Raw genomic sequence first — 10,684 nt, forward strand, 5'->3', positions numbered from 1 at the left:
GGATGACTAGTGCAGGGTTATAGTGGTCCAGTGAGATCCCAGAGCTGGAGAGGGACAGTGGAGCCCAGCCACAATGAGCCAGGTTCAAAGACCTGTTTTGTTGCCTTGTAACCCACAAACAGTTGTGAATTTCCCCTGGTGTGACAGAAGCTGAGCCATCCCCAATCCCCTATATATCACCATCCTCTGCTCTGACAAAGCATGGTGGTGCCCACGGGGGAGACTTCAGGGACCCAGCCCCAAGGTTGCCGCGGGACTCCTGTACAGAATTTCCCAGGATTCATCTGCACGTTCACATGATGGAATGTCAGGGATTGACTTGGATGGTCTTCCCTCCCTCTAGATGACCCCAGTTCATGGGCTGGACAGTCTCATGATCCCATTTTAGCCCAAACCACAGTGTCTGGGAAACCCAGTCCTGTCCATCTTCCTGACCGAAGCATATGGTTCTAGCAGCAGTAGCATTTCAGGACACCACTGTCCCATCCAAGATTACAGTGTCACAGTCTCCTTCAGCTCTGCCCCCAATGGGGGCCCTCCCTGGCAGTAGCAGCAGCAGCATCAGGGAGACAATGACCTCCAGATTGTGCCTGCCCTGTGGGAGCAGTAGAAGAGCCGGGGACACTGGCCACTGCACCTGTTAACAGAAGGGGAGCTAAAGCCTATGGGGCAGGAGGAACCTCGGATGTGGGTTAGGTAGGAGTTGAGGCAGGTCCCTCCCCTTAGGGGGACACTGGGCCTCCTGAAGGGGGGAAACGGATGGATCTCATGCAGTCCCACTGGGCACAGGGCAGATTGTCAGGGGGCCTGGGTCAGAGGACCAAAGGAAGAAGAAAGGGCGGAGGGTCCCAGAGAAGGTGATATGGAGGAAAGTGTAGATGTGGGATCCGTCAGTCCCACTGTAGAACGAGATGACTCCAGCTTCATAGTCCAGGTAAACCACTACACGACGGGGGGGTGTTTTCATAAAAAGGTATGTCAGTGGTGAAGTAAGGGCCCAGTACTTTGCTCCACCTGATCCTATAGCCCAGTATCCATTCTCAGATGTCACAGTGGTCACCCCTTTTCTCTTCACATTTTCACTACAAACCCCCACATCCCAGCAGGTCCTGTCCCCCACCTCCACCTCCCACCAATGTCTCCCCGAGGTGAAGCCTTCACGGCCCAGCACCTGAGCATCTGGATCAAATCTCTCAGGATTGTTGGGCAGGTTCTGCCGGGTGTCTCCCCGGGTCACACTTTTCAGATCCTCAGAAAGGATGAGTTCAGGCTGAGCCGTGTCTGGATCCAGAGTGATGTTGGCTGCAGAGAGAGTTCCAGGATCAGTGGGGGGCGGCTTGGGGTCCCTGGGGATAAACAGGGTCAGTCGTTGTGGGACCCTCCCCCCACCGCCCCCAAGATGTTTTCCCCTGTCCCCAGGGTTGGGGTAACTGAGGAATCCCTGAGACCCTGGGAGAGGAGCAGATTGACCCTCCCCAACAACTCTCCCTCCTGACAACCCCCAGAGATGGCAGCCCAGTTGTCCCTGAACAAGCTGTCCTTAGAAGGAGTAGTGTACTGTGGTAATGATCCCCTGGATGGGTGAGATGGGGCTGGGCTGGCTGGGCTAAGCAGTGACAGTGTTACTGGACTCCAGGACTGGACACCAATTAGACCAGCTGGATGACACCAGCAGAGTGAGGCAGAAGAAAGGGAGATGTGCAGAAGCAGCCACAGGAGAGAACAGAGAGTGGGTGTGTGGCCTCTGCCAAGGGCTAAATACAATCCCTCCCATCCTTCCTCCCTCAGGGTCAGTGTCCAGAGTCCAGATACAAAAAGGGACACAGACCGGGCCTGGAGATGCCAAAAGGAGAAACTCTCTCCTCATCTCCTCCTTTCCCAGAGAGAATCGTCCCCATCCAGGACCCTCCCTTGGAGCCCAGCTCCCCACTCGCCCACCCCACCAATCAATCAATCAATTGTATTTATTGAGCGCTTACTGTGTGCAGAGCACTGTACTAAGTGCTTGGGAAGTACAAGTTGGCAACATATAGGGACTCAGGTTGAAGGACACCCAGGTCTCTGCTGGGGATCCCCAATTCTTCCCTATGGCTTCAGCTCCCATGTGTCTCCCCACTCTGGTTCAGCCATTCCAGAAGACTTCTGGGGCCCCTGACAGCTGCCGGGGGGCGGCGGGGAGGCCACAAATGGTTTGGAAATGGCCCTGGGTCTGACCCTCAGGGGTGGAGCTGAGAAGGGCCAGAAGGTCCAAGGCGGGAGGGAGCTGAGACCCACAGAGAATGTCAGGGTCGCTTACCAGGAGGGAACAGGGCCCGTCTCCATCCTGCAAGGGAACAGATAGAGGAAGTGTCACCAGGCTGATGAATGGGATGCAAACGCCAACAAGAGGAAATGGAGGGAAATGAAGGAAATACAGAACTTACTGAGCTCAGCCTGGAATTTTCCTGAAAAGGAACAGAGATAAAGTCAGAGTCTTTCCAGACAGAGAGAACTGCAAGTTAAGGCAGGAGACCAGAACCAGGGTGGGGAAGATAGACAGAAAGGTCAGAGGTCAGAATTCCCAGCTGCCTAGGGAAGACGCCAGCCCACAACCCCAACCCTCCACAGACAATCCACAACCAAGTGTTGGGACAGGATGGGATGGGGTGTAGGGGAATATGTGTCTTGGTCATGCAGCAAAGGATTGCCCCTTTGCAAAGAATCCCCACTGATCAGTGAATCATCCATGGATCTGGAATGGGGATCATTGTTCTAAAATTTCAAGGAAACCCAGTTGGTTTAGTATCAGCCGTCCATCTCCCAGAGCTCAGAAAATAATAATAACAATAATATGACATTTGTTAAGCACTTACTATGTGCCAGGCACTGTACTAAGCGCTGGGGTGAACACAAACAAATCGTGTTGGACACAATCCCTGTCCCAGGTGGGGCTCACAGTCTCAATCCCCATTTTACAGAGAAGGGAAATGAGGCCCAGAGAAGTGAATTGACTTGCCTAAGGTCACATAGCAGACAAGTGGCAAAGCAAGGATTAGAACTCATGATCTTCTGAGCCCCAGGCCCATGCTAGTTCCAAACTTTAATGGGGTGGTTGGCCATACTGGGGAACTTGGTGGCAAGATCCGGGTGGGGAGTGACGGGCATCATTCTGAACTGGAGAAGTTGGGGTTGGGGCCCCTCTGCCCTATGGTTTCCCCTACCCCCGTGTGTGACAGTTGGCACAGGCACTGGGTAGGTCGGTCCCTTCTTAGGGGGAAACAGAACCTCAGGAAGTTTGTGGAAGTTTGGGGTTGTGGGCAAGTGTCTTCCCAAGGCAGCTGAGAGCTCTGACCTCTGACCTGTCTGTGTACTTCCCCACCTCGGTTCTGGTCTCCTGCCTTAACTTGCACCAACAGGGAAATCACAGAAATATTCACGGTATTTTACCTTTATCACTGTCCAATTTCCAGATGAGATAAAGGGCCCCAGTGATGAGGAGTCCTAGTGCAGGAAGAGTCACAGCCAGAGTCACCATCAAAGGATAGGCCCTCGGGAACAAGGGACCTGAAACAACATTTCCAAAAACGCCATCATGGGCAAACATGGGACAATCCCAGACATTATCCGGGCTCTGGGAGAATTAGGAACCATGAAGGGGGCATATCCAGGGATGCCAGGTCCTAGCTGAGAAGCAGTGTAGCTCAGTGGAAAGAGCACGGGCTTTGGAGTCAGAGGTCATGGGTTCAAATCCCAGCTCCACCAATTGTCAGCTGTGTGACTTTGGGCAAGTCGCTTAACTTCTCTGTGTCTCAGTTACCTCATCTGTAAAATGGGGATTAGGACTGTGAGCCCCCCGTGGGACAACCTGATCACCTTGTAACCTCCCCAGCGCTTAGAACAGTGCTTTGCACATGGTAAGTGCTTAATAAATGCCATCATTATTATTATTATTTAGCTGTGTTTCTGCACCAAGCCATGTTGAGAGCCCATAGCAGGGACAGGGTGGGCGGGCCTGGGTGGACCTGAAGCTGGGAGTCCCAGAGTGTTGGGTAAAACAGGTCTCAGAGTCACTATGGGGAAAGACAAAGGGTCACTGGCTAGGCTGGGTTGGGGTGAGGGGACAATGGAGTCAGGGAGCAGAAGGGGCCCTTCTTGATTCCCCTTTTCCCCATTCTTGGTCTTCTACTGTTTCTTCCAGCATGGAATCCCCATGAAACCAGGAAAATGCTGCTTCCCTTCGGGCTCCCACTCCCTGTATCCACCCTGCCAGTGAAGCAGGGAAGCAGTGTGGCAAGAGAAGCAACATGGCATAGTGGCTAAAGCGTGGCCCTGGGAGTCAGAAGGTCATGAGTTCTAATTCTGGCTCTGCCACTTGTCTGCTGTGTGACCTTGGGTAAGTCACTTTATTTCTCTGTACCTCAATTACCTCATCTGTAAAATTGGAATTGAGACTGTGAACCCTCTGGGGGACAGAGACTGTGTTCAACCCAATTTGCTTCCCCTCTAGACTGTGAGCTCACTGTGGGCAGGGATTGTTACTCTTTATTGTTGTATTATGCTTTTCCAAGCACTTAGTACAGTGCTCTGCACACAATAAGCACTTAATACGATTGAATGAATAAATGAATGAAACCAGGAAAATGTTCCCTCCCCTCCAGCTCCCACTCCCTATGAACATCCACCATTCCAGTGCATCCCTGGGGAAGGAGTAGGAAGAGAGGCAGCAGTGCAGCACTCGGGGATTATCACTAGGGAAAACAGATGGGAGGGGGGGTTGTTTCCTGGACTCTTTTCCTACTTGGTCTGGATCCCAAATTCTCTCCCAACCTCACTCCACACCACCATTTTCTGCTTCCCCGACCTATGCCCCTTATCCAGAACCATGACCCCTTAATAACTCAATTTGTATGTGTGTGTGCAACTACAATGCAAAATGAGATGCTCCAATGACTCCCATTTCTCCCAGACCGTGACACCAACCAGCCCTGACCTCACCTCATCCCAACCTTTCTTGATCTCATGTGACCCTTGACCAGTCCCCACCACATGGAGTGTAATCAGGCTCAGATGTGCCCCATCCCAACAAGACTGAGCTGGGACCACCAGAAATGGGTCCTGCCTCAATCCTGCACAGCCCCCTGGTCAGGAAAGACCCCAACATTAGAAAACATGAATGTTTCTTGGGTAAAAGACAGTCCAGTAGGTACAAAGGGGGTGTCCTGCTCTGAGCCCCACCTTAGACCCAGGTTTCTGGGTGTCCCAGAAATCCAGTTCGAGAACAGACCCAGGAAGTGGCTCACCAGCAGAAAAGTTTCCATTGGGCAGTCCTCTCGACTGTGAGTCCCATGTGGGATGGGTACTGTGTTCAACCTAACTTGAATCTACCTCAGAACAGTGGTTGGCACACAGTAAGTGTTTAACAAATACCACAGGAAAAAAAAATACTGGGCAGTGCTGCCCATGACCTATCATGAGGCTGGGGGCAGCTGAATGGGCCATGGTCAGGATGAGAACAATCCTCAAAATCTTGGTGATGAAGTAGATTATTATTACTATGTTGTTTATTGTTATGTTATTTACTAAGCACTTACTAGATGTCAAAGACTGTTCTAAGCTCTGGGGTAAATATAAGTTAGTCAAGTCAGACACACTCCCTGTCTCGCGTGGGACTCACAGTCTAAATACGATGGAGAAAAGACATTGAATCCCATTTTACAGATAAGGAAAATAAGGTAAAGATAAATTCAATGACTTGCCCAAGCTCACACAGCAGGCAAGTGGTGCAGCTGGGATAAGAATCCAGGTCCTCTGACTCCCAGGATCCAGATATTTCTGCTAGGCCATGCTACTTCTGGAAAGGGACAGTCAGTAATACTGCCTGAGCCTGGGAGAGAAACACCCCATGTTGGTCACGGTGAGGAACCCCTCAGGGAAAAACCAGCCACTCACTCACCTGCCACCTGCAGCTCTACAGTGGCTTCTTCACTCACTAGGCCTCCTTGGAAAAAGCAGCGATACTTTCCTGCATCAGAAGCTCTGACATTGTGTATTCTCAGTGCCACGTTCCCATTCTCAATGGCATCTTTCACTAATGTTGTCCTCCCTCGATACTCTTCCATCTGCTCTCCATCCAGGTCCTGCCCATCTTGATACACATGCACGGCTGGGGAGAATGTGCTTCTGATCCACCTCACCTCCATCATCTCAGCACTCATCTTGGGGTCCAGATGACAAGGTAACTCAGCGTCTTTCCCCTCCAGGACCAGGATGGGCTCAGCAGGTCCAATCACAAGAACTTGAGCTGTAACAGAGACGATCAGAGAAGCTTACATAGCCTAGTGGAAAGAGCAAGAGCCTGGGATTCAGAGCACCCGGGTTCTAATCCCAGCTCCGCCTCTTGCCTGCTGTGTGATCTCAGGTGAGTCACTTTTTTTTTTAATGGTATTCGTTATGTGCTCACTATGTGCCAGGCACTGTTCTAAGCATTGAGGCAGATACAAATTAATCAGGTTGGACCCATTCCATGCCCCACACACGGCTCACAGTCTTAATCCCCATTTTGCAGCTGAGGTAACTGAGGCATGGAGAAGTAAAGTGTCTTGCCCAAGGTCACACAGTAGACAAGTGACAGAGGCAGGGTGAGAACCCAGAACCTTCTGACTCCAGACCATGCTCTATCCAGTAGGCCATGCTTCTTCTAACTTAATTTATCTCTGCCCCTCATTTATCTGTTTTAGAATTTATCTGTTACCTCATCTGTAAAATGGGGATTATGACTGTGAGCCCTACGTGGGGCAGGAATGGGGTCCAACCTGATTATCTTCTATCTACCCCAGTGCTTATGATGGTGCCTAGCACATAGTAACCACGTGGTAATTAACATTAAAACAGAGGATCTGGCACTGGGGTATTGGTGGGATGAGAAGGCATATGACCCCAGGGAAAGGAGAGAGCTGCCCCCTGTCCATCCTCTGCAGGCCCCAGGGTCCCCCTGAGCTGAAAAATAATATTTCCTTCAGCTCTGCTCTCTGGGGAGAATTATTCAGATTGGGAATGAGTGGGAAAATGTCTTCTTTCAGAAGATCCCACTGAACAAAGATAAAAGATTCCCTACCTGAGCCCAGTGTAGCCAACTTGAGGACATGGAGGAGGAGAAGACATCCGGGCATGGAAGAATCTGGGAAACCCACCATCATTGTTGCTGCTGGAGTCCAGAGGCTCTGGCTTGTTCAATCTCCCTTGGAGAAGAAATGATGGCTCAATGGTAATCTCGCTGTTAGAGAAAGACAGGAGCTGTGATCTGGAACAGGCAGCAGGGTGGGGTCCAGAGCAGGAAGAACCACTCAGATACTCTGCAGGGCCCAGAACTGAAGCAGAAGCAGTTTGCTATCACCGATGGCATCCACCGAAAGGTATGTGAATTCCATGGATTTTAATTTAATTGTTCTCCCCAACTCCTTCAACACCATCAGCCATCACCTCATTCCTGGACCTTCTGGCCAATGCCCTGTTCATCAAACGCCAGTCTCCCTCAACCATCGGGTGCCAATTGGATCCAGGCAGCAGGAGGGCAGGAAATAGGAAGGGGTGTTTTTCTTGGCTCTGGAATCTTCCCTTGGGCTGACCCAGGAAAAGGGGCTGGGGAAGAAGAGTCTCCCTGCTCCCAGTTCCCCAGGTAGTATGGTCTGGAGTGTGGATGTTTATCATCTTCAGGTATTTACTGTCTCACCCCACCCGCTCACTATCTATCAGTGCCACTGCCCTGCCATGTCCCTCTAACAGAGCACTGGGACCGTTGGGCACAGTTCCCTCCCAGAAAGGCTGGTATCAGTCGTGGCCACAGGCTGGCCTGGTGGGGACTGATAGCTCAGCTCCGGACAAGGCTGAACAGCCCAGAGAAGACTGGCTCACGATCAAGGAGGCTGAGGGCTTCCTGTTTTGGGGTGGCCCTTGGATCTCTGGGCAGAAATCTCATCCTTCCCTCCCCTCCCCAACCCAGGGTCACCACAAGAGGTTTGTGGGGCAGATCTGAAGGTCAGGGGTCATAGGGCCGTGTTCCTGGGTAACCACTGCAGCCCCTGTCCCACCATGATCTCCCCATCCTGGAGCCAGACTAGGCTCCCCTGAGATTCTTCCTGGGCTGGACTCCAGCCTTCTACCCCAGGGGTCCCCAACTCCACCCTGGCCAGGGTTCATCCACCAGGGTCTCCGGCCACCACCCAGCTGGAGCATGCCAACTGTCTGGTCCTCCTGAATCACCAATGCCCCCAGCCTGGGGTTAGTATGGGTACACTCTGGTTTGGGCCTACCTGCCCAGAGGAGCAACGTGTCTTAGTGGAAAGAGCACGAGCTTGAGAGTTAGAGATCATTGGTTCTAATTCTGGCCCCTCCATTTGTCGGCTGTATGACTTTGGGCAATCACCTCACTTCTCTGTGCCTCAGTAACCTTAGCTGTAAAATGGGGATTAAGACTGTGAGCTCTTCTGCTGCCGCTAACCTCTTCACTGGGTCTCGTTCTCACTCCCCCCCCGCCCCCCGCTGTTAACCCCTGGCCCACGTCCTACCTCTGGCCTGGAATGCCCTCCCTCCTCACATCCACCAAACTAGCTCTCTTCCTCCCTTCAAAGTCCTACTGAGAGCTCACCTCCTCCAGGAGGCCTTCCCAGACTGAGCCCCCTTTATCCTCTGCTCCTCCTCCCCTCCCCATAGCCCCCACTCCCTCCCTCTGCCCTACCCCATTCCCCTCCCCACAGCATTTGTGTATATTTGTACATATTTATTACTCTATTAATGATGTGCATATAGCTATAATTCTATTTATCATTGAATTCATTTATTCATTCAATCATATTTATTGAGCGCTTACTGTGTACAGAACACTGTACTAAGCACTTGGGAAGTACAAGTCGGCAACATATAGAGACGGTCCCTACCCAACAACGGGCTTACAGTCTAGAAGGGGGAGACAGACAACAAAACAAAACATGTAGACAGGTGTCAAAATCATCAGAACAAATAGAATTAAAGCTATGTGCATATCATTAACAAAATAAATGGAATAGTAAATATGTACCAGTAAAATAAATAGAGTAATACCTGATTAACTTGTATGTACCCCAGCACTTAGAACAGTGCTTGGCACTTAGTAAGTGCTTAACAAATACCAAAATTATTATCACTACTATTATTATAAGCTCATCGCAGTGAGGGAATGTGTCTGTTTATTGTTATTTTGTACTCTCCAATACGCTTAATAAATATGATTGACTGACTGACATATATATCTTTAAATTTTATATTATAAATTGTTTATTTATACTAATGTCTCCCTCTCAAAGCTGTAAACTCGTGGGCAGGTAACGTGTCTGCTAATTCTGTTGTACTCTCCGAAATGCTTAGTACAATGTTCTGCACATAAGTACCACTGATTGATTGATTGATTGGTTGATGTTGTCAACAACAATTGTAATAGGGGCTTAGGGGGAAGCAGTGTGGCCTAACAGAAAGACCATAAGACTGGGCTCCAGGGCACCTGGGCTCAGATTCCTTGGGCTCAGATTCCTCATCTATAAAATGATGATTAAGTACCTGTTCTCCCTCCCCCTAAGACTGGGAGCCCTAACGTGGGACGGGCATTATACCTACCCCAATGGATAACACAGTGCTCAGCACAAAGTAAGCATTTACTTACTGGAGAAGCAGCGTGGCTCAGTGGAAAAGACCCCGGGCTTTGGAGTCAGAGGTCATGGGTTCAAATCCCGACTCTGCCACTTGTCAGCTGTGTGACTTTGGGCAAGTCACTTCACTTCTCTGGGCCTCAGTTCCCTCATCTGTGAAATGGGGATGAAGACTGTGAGCCCCACTTGGGACAACCTCATGACCTTGTATCCCCCCAGCGCTTAGAACAGTGCTTTGCACATAGTAAGCGCTTAATAAATGCCATCATTATTATTATTATTTAACAAATACCACTATTAATAAGAAATAATAAGTAAAGAGAAACGGGTTGACCCATCCTCAAGGGTTTCAGGGTATTTTCCACATCTAGCCACCAGGGGGCAGCTCTTTTCGTTCGCAAGTGGCGCCCAAGGGATTTCAGGGTCGTTGCCAAATCTGGCCACCAGGGGGCAGCTCGTCTCTCTCGCAAGTGGAGCCCAAACGATTTCAGAGTCTTTGCCACCTCTGGCCACCAGGGGGCAGGGAAATTCGTTTCTCTCGCAAGTGATGCCCACGGAATTTCAGGGTCAATCAATCAATCAATCTGTGTGCAGAGCACTGTACTAAGCGCTTGGGAAGTACAAGTTGGCAACATATAGAGACAGTCCCTACCCAACAGTGGGCTCACAGTCTAAAAGGGGGAGACAGAGAACAAAACAAAACATACTAACAAAATAAAATAAATAGAATAGATATGTACAAGTAAAATAAATAAATAGAGTAATAAATATGTACAAACATATATACAGGGTCATTGCCACATCTGGCCACAAGGGTGCAGGGCAATTCGTTTCTTTCACAAGTGGCGCCCAAAGGATTTCAGAATCGTTGCCAAATCTGGCCACCAGGGGGCAGCTCGTTTCCCTAGCAAGTGTCGCCCAAATGATTTCAGAGTCTTTGCCACATCTGGCCACCAGGGGGCAGGCAATTCGTCTTCTTCGCGAGTGACGCCCTAGGGATTTCAGGTTCGTTGCCAAATCTGGCCACC

The 10,684-nt window shown here is 50.3% G+C and overlaps 1 pseudogene; it reads right to left on the minus strand.

The window, feature by feature from the left end:
- Window positions 1-692: 692 nt before the first annotated feature.
- On the minus strand, window positions 693-7,172 carry LOC119946987 (annotated as a pseudogene).
- Between the last annotated feature and the right edge of the window lie 3,512 nt (window positions 7,173-10,684).

This window comes from Tachyglossus aculeatus, chromosome Y4 (assembly GCF_015852505.1).
Source record: "Tachyglossus aculeatus isolate mTacAcu1 chromosome Y4, mTacAcu1.pri, whole genome shotgun sequence".
In the NCBI taxonomy this organism is placed as follows: domain Eukaryota; kingdom Metazoa; phylum Chordata; class Mammalia; order Monotremata; family Tachyglossidae; genus Tachyglossus; species Tachyglossus aculeatus.